This window comes from Schistocerca nitens, chromosome 11 (assembly GCF_023898315.1).
Source record: "Schistocerca nitens isolate TAMUIC-IGC-003100 chromosome 11, iqSchNite1.1, whole genome shotgun sequence".
In the NCBI taxonomy this organism is placed as follows: Eukaryota; Metazoa; Arthropoda; class Insecta; order Orthoptera; family Acrididae; genus Schistocerca; species Schistocerca nitens.
Genome location: NC_064624.1, coordinates 152,049,741 through 152,063,174, shown reverse-complemented (window position 1 = coordinate 152,063,174; position 13,434 = coordinate 152,049,741). Strand labels below are relative to the sequence as shown.

Sequence of the window (13,434 nt, the reverse complement as noted above, 5' to 3'; positions counted from 1 at the left end):
AGGAATGAGGAGGTTCTACGCAGAATCGGAGAGGAAAGGAATATGTGGAAAACACTGATAAGGAGAAGGGACAGGATGATAGGACATCTGGACATCTGCTAAGACATGAGGGAATGACTTCCATGGTACTAGAGGGCAAAAACTGTAGAGGAAGACAGAGATTGGAATACGTCAAGCAAATAATTGAGGACGTAGGTTGCAAGTGCTACTCTGAGATGAAGAGGTTAGCACAGGAAAGGAATTCGTGGCGGGCCGCATCAAACCAGTCAGTAGACTGATGAAGCACGGCAAACCGAGAAAAAAAGGACGTCTCTTGGATAGACCTTCAATGCGCTGTAGCATTGGAACTTCATATTTGCGGAATAAGAAAGTATATATACGAAACTGACCAAGTGCGGCACAATAGCTTCAGAAACTGTGAAATCGACAGGACAGGACATGTCGACAGGACATATCGACACAGAACGAGAGCAAATTGCACCCAATCGTATCATCACCTTTTCAGTGCACGAAAATACAAACGACGAAAATATTTTAAGAACGAAACGCAAATATTGCATGTATTCCAAAGTGACGCTAAAAATGTACAGCATCAAGAAAAGCGATGCTGTAACATACCTGTAATGTAGAGGAAATTGAAGGCGGTAGTTTCCCCGAAAGGAACGGAATTGTAGTCGCTAGTCGTGCTTGCAACATTCTTCGAAAGAATTATTGCATTACAATTCCGCCGGGCGGGTGAAGTTTAGCAGCTTAAACAAAAAAGTGATGTAATATTTCTTTCTGGCGATTTGTTCGACGGACCATCTACCCCGCTAGATGACCCGCGAAATGTTTTGCCTTTCTGCCATATCACAGGATGACACCTCTGACGTCCCTCCACGTTCTGCCCACGTTCTGTTTGTGAACGGAGTGATCTTTCGTATCTACGAAGTTAAAGCTGAGGTTGACTTTAATGTGCTGAAAACCTTCAGTACCTTCAGTATTGTAAGAACTGGCAGTCACTAACGATCATCTTTCCAGGGACGAACTTTCCTTTCATTGTTCTGAACGACTCTTCCTTGGCCCGAAATTCAACTTTCTCAATGAAGCAATTTTTCGACCATCGCTGAAATCCACCGAACACCTAATTTACTATGATTTCGCGGCCTTTGTTGTGTTTCCTTTTCTCAAATTTCTCTTCACCAACTCACAACCAAACTGTTGCATTCCAACCTAACCTAGACCTTTGGCTATGCTGCAGAAAATTCTGTCCCCACAACTAGATTTTTTTCTGTCAAATCAAGCTGTGCTCTCATGTCCCCTCTCCCCCCCCCCTTCCCCCATCACCCAACAAGAACATAGGAAATCGCGAGATATTCGGAAAATACAGCCGAAACCAGCTTAACCACACTCCTGGATATCATAACTTGTTCGTAGAATAACAGCCAAGTGTTTGTTATAACAAACAATATAAAAGTCATGCTCCACTCGCAGCAATTTAACCCTACATCACTAAACCTTCCTAGATTTACGACTGCAGTTGGTACCAATTCGTGGTTTCCGCCAAAATTTTGAGCAGTGCAGTTGTCAGTACAGAGTGTAGAACATGACATGTTGTACTTATTTTGTATGTCACGTACAACTGAAGACCTCACAACAGTCATTAACTAGTGCATAAAGTATAAATTATGACGTCCTTTGAATGAAATATGGAGTAGTAAAATTTACAGTACGTGTCACAATCTCCCCCCCCCCTCCCCACCCCCATTAAACGTTCTAGGAATAAGTTCTGATATTACATCCAAGCCGTGTCACATCCTCAGAAGTCGCTATAAGGAAACCAATATGTATTTGGAATGGAGGAGCCATACATTTCTCTCAAACAAGAATAGCAATGTCATTGCTTCAATTGAACCTGTCTTACATCCCAGCTTAGCCACATCTCTGACCAAAACAAGGCAGACCCACCATTATACATGAAGCCATAGCTCTACTTGTTTCTATACTGTACGTATTTTAATTTGCGTGCGCGCGCGAAGAAATAGTTACTTTGTTCTTGGCTGAATAAATCAAGTCTGTTGTGTTCGCTGTAATCAGCTAACTAGATCACGTGTCCTGTGCTCTAACTGAGTAACAAAAGCACATCTTACGGTGCAATCTTGATTTCACAGTTTAAGAAGCTATCATACGTATTTAGTGGATATCGTATTTATATGTTCTTATTCCGCAAATATAGTTTCGGGTCTAAAGCGCATTAAAGATCTATCCAAGAGACGTTCTTTTTTCTCGGTTTGTTGTGCTACAGTACCTGAAAGTATGATACCGACATATAAATACTTTATCTTTAACTATAAAGTTTGAAGAATGTTGTGAAAAAAAAGAAAATTCCAAACGATGGAAAATCCAGGATGGAAAAGAACATTCCAATGTACAAATGAGTGATATAGATTTTTGGATATATTCATTCATTTCCAATTTTGCCATATACCCTTGAATAGTTTTTGTGTTCGTGTGTGTGTGTGTGTGTGTGTTTTTTTTTTTTTTTTCATTTCTCAGCCACAGGAGTACTGTGATCGTGTCATGAAAGAACAAGATTTTTAGGTGGCTGTCTCTGTTGGTCAATTCTTTCTAAACATTCAGAAGAGCTCTATTCCAAAATAATATGCGCATATATCTTAAAAACTACAAGTCTTGTCATTACAAATGTGTTCACCACTTCTATTAACTGAAACATATTTTTTCTTAAATCTGAAGCTCCATTTTTATGTTTAGAAGCGATGGAACTGACAAAATGGCTTCATAACTTGTCTAGAATTTCTGATTCTAGTTACACTTGAAAACTAATTTCGTGAAGTAACACGACAAAGCATTGTAATAGCTTGTATTAACAAAATACACATGAAAAACCGTACGAATATCTTAAGCCAGTCCATTTTAATAGCTTTCATTGACTTTATTTAATTAAAAAAATCCTCAGGTTGATTTACATTTTATTGCTATCTTTTGCTATTTATGTTTCAATAGGCTATCAGTGCAGTTATATGGAAGGCCGAAAATAGACATGCAAATACAGATTTATGGGATAGAACGCTCACAGCAGGGAAAAAAATATTCATTTTAACTATATTTTATAACTGTAATGGAATGACACACATGTCCTAATTTAATGACATAAATGGACTAATAGAATCACAATTTTATAACTGAATGACTAACATTCTCTAACCATTAAGATGTTGCACATCAAATGCAGTTACATGTTGGCTATAATGCAATGTTAGGATGATATATATTTGCTGTACTGTTATTAAAAATTGGTGGGAATGTGTAAGTAAAGAAGGGAAGTGCCATAAACAAAGGCCATAATTTTCAGAGAGAAGAAGCCTATATACAGTCTGTCTGAAGAGTAATTACTGACAGGTGAGCTAATAATTCTCTTTAATAAAATTTTGGTATGAAATAAGTAAATGGATGCATACTATACGTACAATGTGGTCATTTATTTTGAAGAACAGTCGTTCTTATTCCATAATCTAACATAATTCACTACTTTCTGCAGGGAAACACTGCAGATGCCAAATTACAAATAAACTCAATGTAACCTACTGACAATATAGCCTTTACTGACTTTGTATTTACTGCAACAGAATATTGGCTGTCTTTGAGTGTCACAGTGAATTAGGCCTAAGTGATATGTAGTGTGTCAATTGAAGTTTATTGTAGTGATGGTACAGCCAATCAATTTTAGCTGCATTTCCTCTTCGTCAACTGGTCATTTTTCAGAGAATGCTCTGGGATAAATAGTTCATGGTACTTCACTGCCACGTCACGTGTCATGGATAGGTTTGGTGGAACAGTAAAGCGTGCAGTCTGAAATATCTGCAAAGCTGGAAAGCACATACCTATCTTGTGATTAGGATTATGCAAACATATGGAATATGTCACGACATAAATTTCTTTTATATCTACACTCTGAAAATTTTAAATCATTTTCCCATGCATTATCAATGCAGAATGATATTGGTAATTTTCAAGTGAAAGTGTGATTCAATTACTGGAGATATTTTTAAAATTTCGTTGGGTAATTATTTGATTCATACATTTATCTTCTGTACCATCCCACTCCCCATTTATTCTTATCCATAAAAGAAGTTTTGCGAAATGGATGATCTAATTTATTATCGTAGGCAACTATAAATGAGAAGAATATGCGTGTCTGAATTATGTCATTCCGGTACTGTGCTAGAAAGGTTTCTCACGCAATTTACACCTCACTATATATATATAAAACATAAACTGTTGAACGAAGAAAATTTTTCTGTCCTTGCTTATGTAGAAAAACAGTAAAAATGTCCTTTATAATGATCCTTGGTCTTTTTTATTCCTAAACTGCAAAAAAATTGACTGTCTATCATTCCATTACTCATGGAATTCCCCAAGAGCTACCAATACTCGGCAGAATGCTGTGCAGCATTTCAGCTGTGCATAACTGAATGGTGTTATAAAAAGAGGTTTGAATGTTGTAGGAAAGTTCTTGTAGAATGTAAATACTTTCGGAGTAAGGAAGGGAGACCACTCAATGAAAGGCAGAAGTCGATAGGTACACACAAAAGAAGGAAAACTTGCTAGATTTTGGAGTTATCCTTTGATGATCTAGAGTAAAACACGCAAATCCACACAAACGTATGCCTCTACATGGTGCCGGCTAGGCTGACAGTGCCAATGCTGTATTGTGGCAGATGGACTGTTTGTGATGGGGCTAGTGTCAGGAGGTGTGGATAGAGGGAGGCAGGGTGAGGGCCTGGGTGGTGGGAGGCCAGCAGCTAAGAGGGTTTGCTCACCAGGAATACAGGAGGGAGAGGTGGCAGGCACATGGGCTGGCATGATTGTAGCAGCCCATGGAAAGCAGCACACACTGAAGGCGACGTGGAGGGAATGACAGGATGGAGAAATGGAAAACTGTTGGGTGGAGGGTTCAGAGATAGTGCATTACCTGAAATTGATCCTGGATGATTATGGAAATGAAGGGTATGTTGTAAGGCTAACTCCCATCTGTGCATTTCAGGAAAGCTAGTGGTGGAGGGGATGATTCACATGACCCAGGTTATGTGAGCATCCATTGAAATCAACCATGTTATGTTCAACTACATGTTGTGCCACAGGATGGTTCACTTTACTCTTGGTGGTAGCCACTCATTCCAGTGGATGGCTGGTTGGTAGTCATACCAATATAAAAAGCTGTGCAATGATTAAAGCATAGCTGGTAGTGTAGCAGTCTTTCGATTGTGCCTGTCTGAAACTCAGCATATTAACTCAACAGTGAGTAGCAATTTATCCTTTCTGTAATGTTGTTTTTAAATTTGCTTTTTTTCATGCATTAATATTATTCAAATCACAAGCATTAATGAAGTAACTATTGAAAGCATATGGTGTGACACCAACTACAGAGGAAGTATTTCACTATTCTTACTTCTATCCATTTCTTTCAGCTTTACATTATTTTGATAAGTATTGGTGGACTTATCATTCACCTAGCATTCGATGAATCTGATATCTGCCCTGTATTTATTTTTTAACCCTATGTAGTTTATTTTTTTACATAACATTTTTAAATTTTTCGTGAGAAACTATGACTGACTATAATTCTAAACCTTTGCAGGTAAGATATGAACCGCTTATGCAAAGATGTGAAATCATGTTTCCTGGTTGCTGATTTGTTCTTTCTTACTACTTGAGTGCATTGACAAATAATGTAAATGTATCAAGATAAGATTTTTCATTCTTAACTGTGTCCTGTAATTCTCAATGTTCTCATCATTCAGAAATTTATGTTTCACTGACATGTGCTGCAGGCATTTCGATTTTTAATTTTATCCATATACCTTTATTGGTAAAAAGCTACATAACAGAGCCCCCCTGCACTCACAACCAAACTGTCAACTTCCAACCAAATCTCGCCCTCAAGATATGCCACAGGTCGGTCTGTCACTAAAACCCGTGTATTGGAGGTTGTCCACCATAACACTCTTGTTACTTTTATGGGGGGATAGAGAAATAAATACTGAACAACCCAAGTTCCTACCGATTTTTTCTCAACATTCATGATTACATTAGTAAGAGATGAAATTGTCTATTCGTATTATTAATGAAATATAGGTCACATGATATTAGCATATTAAGAAAATTAATTTTCTTGCATAATTTGAGTACTACATCATCATTTATATCCCCAAAAGTTAGTATCTTGCATATAGACCATTTGTCAAAATATAAGATAATTTCCACCAAAAACTTTCCAAATGTCTCAACATTACAGTCTGATATATGGTGTGGACAAATTTATGCCAATACTGATATATATCAGCAGCTATCCACACATTTCTGTTTCATTTTTTAAGTAAAAGGTATGTATACGCAACAAACACTCATGTATGACATATGTAGGTGCACCAAAACACTTGCCAGGCATTTGTCTATTATCCAATATAGTCTTTCTGAATTTGCCTTATAGTTTGTTTTTATAATGAATAGTGCATTAAATATGACATGAACAGGACACAAAATATATTACATATCACCATGTTACAATTATTTATTTTGCTTTGTTACTTGTGTCAGCTTTCAATCAAATTGTCACTTTTCAACCTAACTTCGATCTCAAGTAATGCTATAGGTTGGTCTTATCACTATTGTTATGCCACTGTTCATTTAGGCAGATGAAACAAGTGGTTATGCAATCTAAAAGTTCATTTGTTTTTGGAATGTGTAAAATGACAGCTTTTGAAATGTAGTGTTACAGAAGAATGCTGAAAATTATGTGAGTAGATCAGATGGTGGTACTGAATTGAATTGTGGAGTAAAAAATTTATGGCACAGCTTGACTGTGAGACAGGATTATTAAGACACGCATTTAAGAATCAGGAAGTCATGAGTTTGGTAACAGTGGGATGAGGGGAGCTGGGGGAGGGAGAGGAGGTAACTTGTAGAGGTACACCCCAGCTCATTGCAATAAGTGGGTTCAAATGGATATAGGTTGCAGTTGCTATGTGGAGATGATGAGACTTGCACAGGACAGACTAGCATGGAGAACTGCAATATATATGTAATCAACAAACTTTTTACATAGTTATAACTTGGTTCCAGCATGTCCACGAAAATAGTATGGTTCTATTTTATTTGTGTTGCAGCCAAAGGAAACTAGGATGCAATTGTCTTGAGATGCTACATTTGTGGGTTTTGCAACACACAGAGTTCATAATTCTTACACTAACAAAATTAAATACAAACTAAATGTTAATCATGCTGGGCTCCTAATATTTAAGTTTTACTATCTAATATTCCTTTGCTCTTGGCAGATTTTGAGTCTGAAATATTGTTTATGACATTGCAAAATAACTGTTAAGGACAATCCCTCACAGCAAAATTAGCATTCTTTGATAGTGCTTTGAGTGGTATTGCAAATGCATATACCTTATACTCAGAGTGCTTACAAACCTAGTTAACTGTGGAGTATTACAGAAGAAAAATTTCTGGGAATACTATTATGTGTGAAAATTCCAATTCAGCATTTTGCTATTTTTTTCTCAGTGCATTTTTCGCCACAAATGATACATATGCAAAATTGCCATTATAAAGATTACAGTACAATGTATGGAGTGCCAAAAGACTAACAATACTGTACAACGATGTTAACAAATTCACTTTCATACAGGATTTCAGTGGGTACTGACGTTTCAATTATCAAAAGTAGCAAAACCAAGGAAATTCACAAAATGCACATAGTCGAATTAATATTGAAATAATCAACTGGATATTTCAACTAAGGTTTGTTAGCTTGCTGTACTAGGATAAAGATATGAACAGAAACAAAATACACAAATCATTTTCTTCCTTTATTAAAAACACTAATTTTCACATCACCATAAAAAACATGATAATTTACTTATTTTTATACGGCGAGTTTTCCAAATTGCCCTGTAAGCCACGATGTGAAGCAAGAGCAGATGAACCCAGAATGAGATTTTCACTCTGCAGCGAAGCGTTCGCTGATATGAAACTTCCTGGCAGATTAAAACTGTGTGCCCGACCGAGACTCGAACTCGGGACCTTTGCCTTTCGCGGGCAAGTGCTCTACCATCTGAGCTACCGAAGCACGACTCACGCCCGGCCCTCACAGCTTTACTTCTGCCAGTATCTCGTCTCCTACTTTCCAAACTTTACAGAAGCTCTCCAGCGAAACTTGCAGAGCTAGCACTCCTGAAAGAAAGGATACTGCGGAGACATGGCTTAACCACAGCCTGGGGGATGTTTCCAGAATGAGATTTTCAGTCGGCAGGAGAGCTTCTGTAAAGTTTGGAAGGTAGAAGACGAGATACTGGCAGAAGTAAAGCTGTGAGGGCTGGGCGTTAGTCGTGCTTTGGTAGCTCAGATGGTAGAGCACTTGCCCTTGAAAGGCAAAGGTCCCGAGTTCGAGTCTCGGTCGGGCACATAGTTTTAATCTTCCAGGAAGTTTCAAGAGCAGATGAAGTTAATTCTTATAGTATAAGTCAACACACATTGTCAGCACTTCCGTCTCAAATGTAGAGATCCTGCTAAGTAATAAGGTGACTTCTTCAGTATGGAGGGAATCTCTCACATTTCCACAATTTTACCTGTAACAATTCAATAATTATCCAAATGATAAACATATCACTAAGATGCTACTAACTACGTGTGATATTTTACATTGTACATCACTCTGTCAGCATGAATCCTGGCTGGCAGCAAATAGGCTGAACTGAGCAGCTGACATAATCTGTAGTTGCTGCAAGGTATAAAGCTTACTGCAGCAAGCTCATCAAGGAGCACAAAAACAGATTAATTCTAATTTAAGTCGGATATACAAAAATTATGCCTTTCATAGAACAAAATAGTATATACAACATTTACTTTCAATCAGTGGATGAGAGACAGTACTAATATGTTTGGGTGTATATAATGTGCACATGAAACTCGAGGATCACATCAACAAAATAGTGCCCACTGAGCTACTCTTCGTAAGAACAAAGAGTAATACACTTAACTTGCACCAGAGAGCGCTGCTTGGAAGAAACATATGACACCAGGTGGGGGCAAAATCATTAATACGAGATACAGTAAGTCCTGAGACAGGTATTTTGTGGTAATATTTCGAGAACATACCACATCAACAGTTCTGTTATGTTTTCTTCACTTAACTTAGTCAATGCATATCATTTCGCCCTCAGGTATTTATTTTGACTACCCTGCCTCATGCCACATATTACACCAAGCAGCAGTACCTTACAGTTTTCTTGCCATTAGTTTGGTAGTATTGAGGAGGGAGAATACAGGATACCAAACTGCTCACAGCTTTATTTGCAAATTATGTTTTGACAAAGTATAAAACATTCTTGTATGAATCTTACACATAACTACAGTTAAAGTTGTAATTTGAAACGTTCAGAAGTATTAGTGTACACACAAAAGCGTTTCTAAAAACAATACATAATAAACAGTATATGAATAATTATCAATGAGGGTGTTTGCGACTTCAGAGTCGAATTGTCACTACTAAAAGAAAGATGAAATGTATTGTAATATATGTGTAATGCGAATTTTCATATCTTTGTCATATGTGTACAATTGAATCTTTGGATAGTAGAACCGAGGGCGCTCCTGTGTCACAAAACCGAACCTATTGTGTGTGTGTGTGTATCTGTGAGGAACACCGTTTTTGTAAATGTTATGCAGGTTGTAGTCTGTTTAAAATAAATAATCTTAACAGGTTATTGGCCCAGCCGCGTGTGAACAGCCGCGAAGTAATTCTTTTCACTGGTGACTAAAATAACTCGAATTTGCCCGTTGTTTATGTGTGCGACGAAAATGACAGCCAGTGTTGGTGATTACAAAATACATGTGGAAAAATTCCAAGCACCTGAAGACTGGACGAAGTGGAAACGGCACGTGTCGATGCTGTTGCGAGTATATGCGCTTGAAGAAATCGTAAACAGTACGTACAAGTGTCCTGAATTGCTGCACGATGCGTCTGCGGAGAAAGAGGTGGCACATGAGCACTGGTTGAAAGTTGACGCGAAAGCAGCAACCTTACTAGCAAGTGCGCCAGGAAAATCTGTTGCCAAACTTGTGTTAACATGCACCCATGGAAGTGAAATTTGGGATAAGTTAAATGCACAAAACGAACGAAGCTGTCCACAACGTATGAACCTGTTGATAGAAGCACTTTTTCGTGCTAAACGTGACGCCAAAGAGCACACACGTCCGCGAAACTGCAGAAGCTTTCCGTGGATTTGAACGACGAATTGCAGAAGCACAATGAAAATGTTTTGTCTGAATGTATTTTAAGTGGCCGAATTCTCTCCAGACCCGGGAGACAATATGACAATTTCAAGGACCTGTGGAACACGATTCGATCTGAAAATCAAAGTGTGAACCTTTTGAGTGAAAAATTGTGCACAATTGAATTGCGTGATCAAAATAAAAGTAACGATATCGATAGCGAAAAATCTGTGATACTGAACGTGCAAAACGAAGATTTCCTTGTCACAAATATGGGCAGTTAGGCCACTGGGGAGCAGTGTGTCCAACGAAAAAGACAGATAACATTCGCATCAACCATTCTGAAAAGAACATGGAAAAGAATGCTGCATGTTTCTCACGTGTTTTCAGTGCTTCAGTCGAAAACTGTGTTGAAATAGACAGTTGGTATTCTGACAGTGGTGCCACACATCACATCACTGCAAATAAACAATATTTCGTATCATATACTAAATTCGCCATCCTTGAAAAGTTTTCTATTGGGAAGAGAGCTGTAAGAATGTTGGTTCATGGACAGGGAACTGTGAAAAATCAAATGCAGTTGAATAATGCCAGAAAAGTCGGTGAATTGGGAGATGTACTATACGTCCCTGAACCGAGTGCTCACTTGTTCTCTGTCAAAGCAGCTGTGCGAACAGGTTTTTGCTCTGGACTTGATGACAAAGTGTCGAAACTGAAGACGAAGTGATTGGGCAAACAATGATGACTGGTCATGTCAGCCATGGTCACTATGTTCTTGACATACATGTCGTTAAACCAATACAGGCAGCTCAAATGAATTTGGTAACATCGTCCGATATGCTGCAAGTTTACTGTGAGAGATCTGGACATCAACACGTGAAATGCATCTAGAAGCAGATGAACATCAGTGTGGATGGGCGCAAAGAAGAATTCTGTGATGGATATGCACTCGTAAAAATGGAAAGACCGCCATTTAGGAATAGAATGAATCGACGAATGGTTACATATGAACAAATACATGCTGACATAAATTGGCATAGGTCTACAGAGTCTCTCGGAAACGTTCGCTATTACGTATGTTTCAAGGATGATTTTAGCATGTTACATAAAATTTTCTTTCTGAAGCAGAAAAGTGAAGACAGCACAGTCCTGGAACAGTTATTGAATGAAACCAAGACAAATAGTCATGTTGTCAAACAGTTCATGTGTGATGGAGGAAGAGAGTTCGATAACAAGGAAGTCTCGGAATTGCTGGCAAGCAGAGGCATAGAGTATTGCATCATTCCACCTGACACACCACAGCAAAATGGTGTTCCAGAAAGAGAAAATCGCTCTGTTTGAGGAGTGTGCACGTTCTATATTGAACCCCAGTAAATTGCCAAAGGAACTGTAGGGAGAAACACGCAATACTGCTGCATATGTTTTAAATCGCACTGGGAAGTCTTCTACTGAAAACAGACCTCCGTATGAACTGTGATATTGACGACCAGCAGGAAACTTGGATCATATGAGGAGGTGAGAGGCCATGGGGTACAAGTGACAAAAAGTTAGTTTTGAGATAAGTTTAAAGTATAAGTTGAATAGTTAATTCTAGGACATAAATATAGAAAACATTATTGCATATCATTTCAAGACATAGTTTTGTTTATCTCCCTCATATTTCTACAGCAAAAAAATTAGTAATTTAACAATTGTCATTGATAATTTGAGGACAGATGTCACTTGTACCCCTTGGCTTCCAAGTGAGAGTTAGAAAGGTATGATCTCAAAGAAATATTAAAAGAGTTTTCAAATTATTTAGTATGTTATGAATCATAATACACAATGCACATTAATTACAGTAATAATTAATATTGAAAAAGTCTAGAAAAAAGTTTCTTTGCAAATTATAGAAAAACTGAAAATGCCTAATCTTTCCTTTTGATTTAAAAAAAATTAAGGAAAGTAATGGAAACAACTATAATAATTTTCTTCTATTATTGCATTCTTAGTCTGAATCACTTTCAGAAATATTGTAATTTTCACTTTCCAAGTTATCACGCTCTGTTATCGACTGTTCTTGATGGTGTGCTGCACATGCTGCTAACAAGGGCGGACACTTACTAATTTCTCTTGTGGTTTCCCTCCGCAGGATTAAACGATTTCTTTCCTCTTATGCATGGACTGCAGAACTGAGTTCTGTGTAAAAACTGAGATGCACAGGAGGCACAAATGGTAGAAGGTTCAGTAAGTCTTTGTACTTCTTTTCCTTAATTTTTGGCAGAGTTGTTCTGTGAGTTAGTCTTGGGAGTATCTGAACATGTCTTCCAATGCTTTTAGCTGTCATATTGTAGGTGTAGAATTCAAAATCTTCATTGAAGGTACATTTGTAAAACAATGTCCATGGTTCATCTTTTTTGAAGTGCAACCACTGAATTTTTTGAATCCTTTACAGATTTTAGAAAAAACGATTCAATCACATCTAGTGTGACAAAATCCTTGTCCCTATTTTCACTACCTCAAAACGTCTTGGCGCCTTGGTGATTACACCAATCCAGTCTTAAGGAATGTAAATATCCCTTTGTGAAATTTTTCTACTGCGCTCAATAATTCCAAAGTTTTTGTCACAATCAGTAAATGAATGGCCAAAAAATAGAAACTTATGGTCAACTGTCTGAATGTGACTGTTGTTGACTATATAGAGTCAAAATTTCACTATGTGTTGACTTTTGTTTTGTCCTCCTGCACTGTCACTAAATGCAGTGAGATGCGTGATGGCTGGTGGCAAACTGTTAATAAATTTCAGTAGGCACGACATTATCTCTTGACATCCTCATGAAGCTTGACCCTTGTGCCACATAAACATGAAGGCTTTTCCTGTACCCAAATCATGTACACACAAATTCACAATTGTCGAGACTAATAAGCTCGTGAATATGTCAGAACTGGTGTTGGGAGCATTTTCTGTAAGTCAAAACATACAGCCACATGCCGAGCTTCTTTAGCACCCAGATTTTTTGCATCCACCACTTGTTTCCGAGCACTTTCTGCTTTCCGTAGATGGAGTTCCTTTTCAACAAGAGCACCATGTTTTTCGTCAAGCATACTATGGTCAATGGTATTTGCAGCTTGTGACACGTAGCACATGTGTCTGTATATGGCCTGTGGAAGCTAAGATTA

The 13,434-nt window shown here is 37.9% G+C and overlaps 1 non-coding gene across 1 annotated transcript; it reads left to right on the top strand.

The window, feature by feature from the left end:
* Positions 1–8,391: 8,391 nt before the first annotated feature.
* Positions 8,392–8,466, top strand: Trnas-uga (transfer RNA serine (anticodon UGA)). Its single transcript has one exon. It is a non-coding gene; the product is annotated as a tRNA-Ser (tRNA).
* The last annotated feature ends 4,968 nt before the right edge of the window (positions 8,467–13,434 follow it).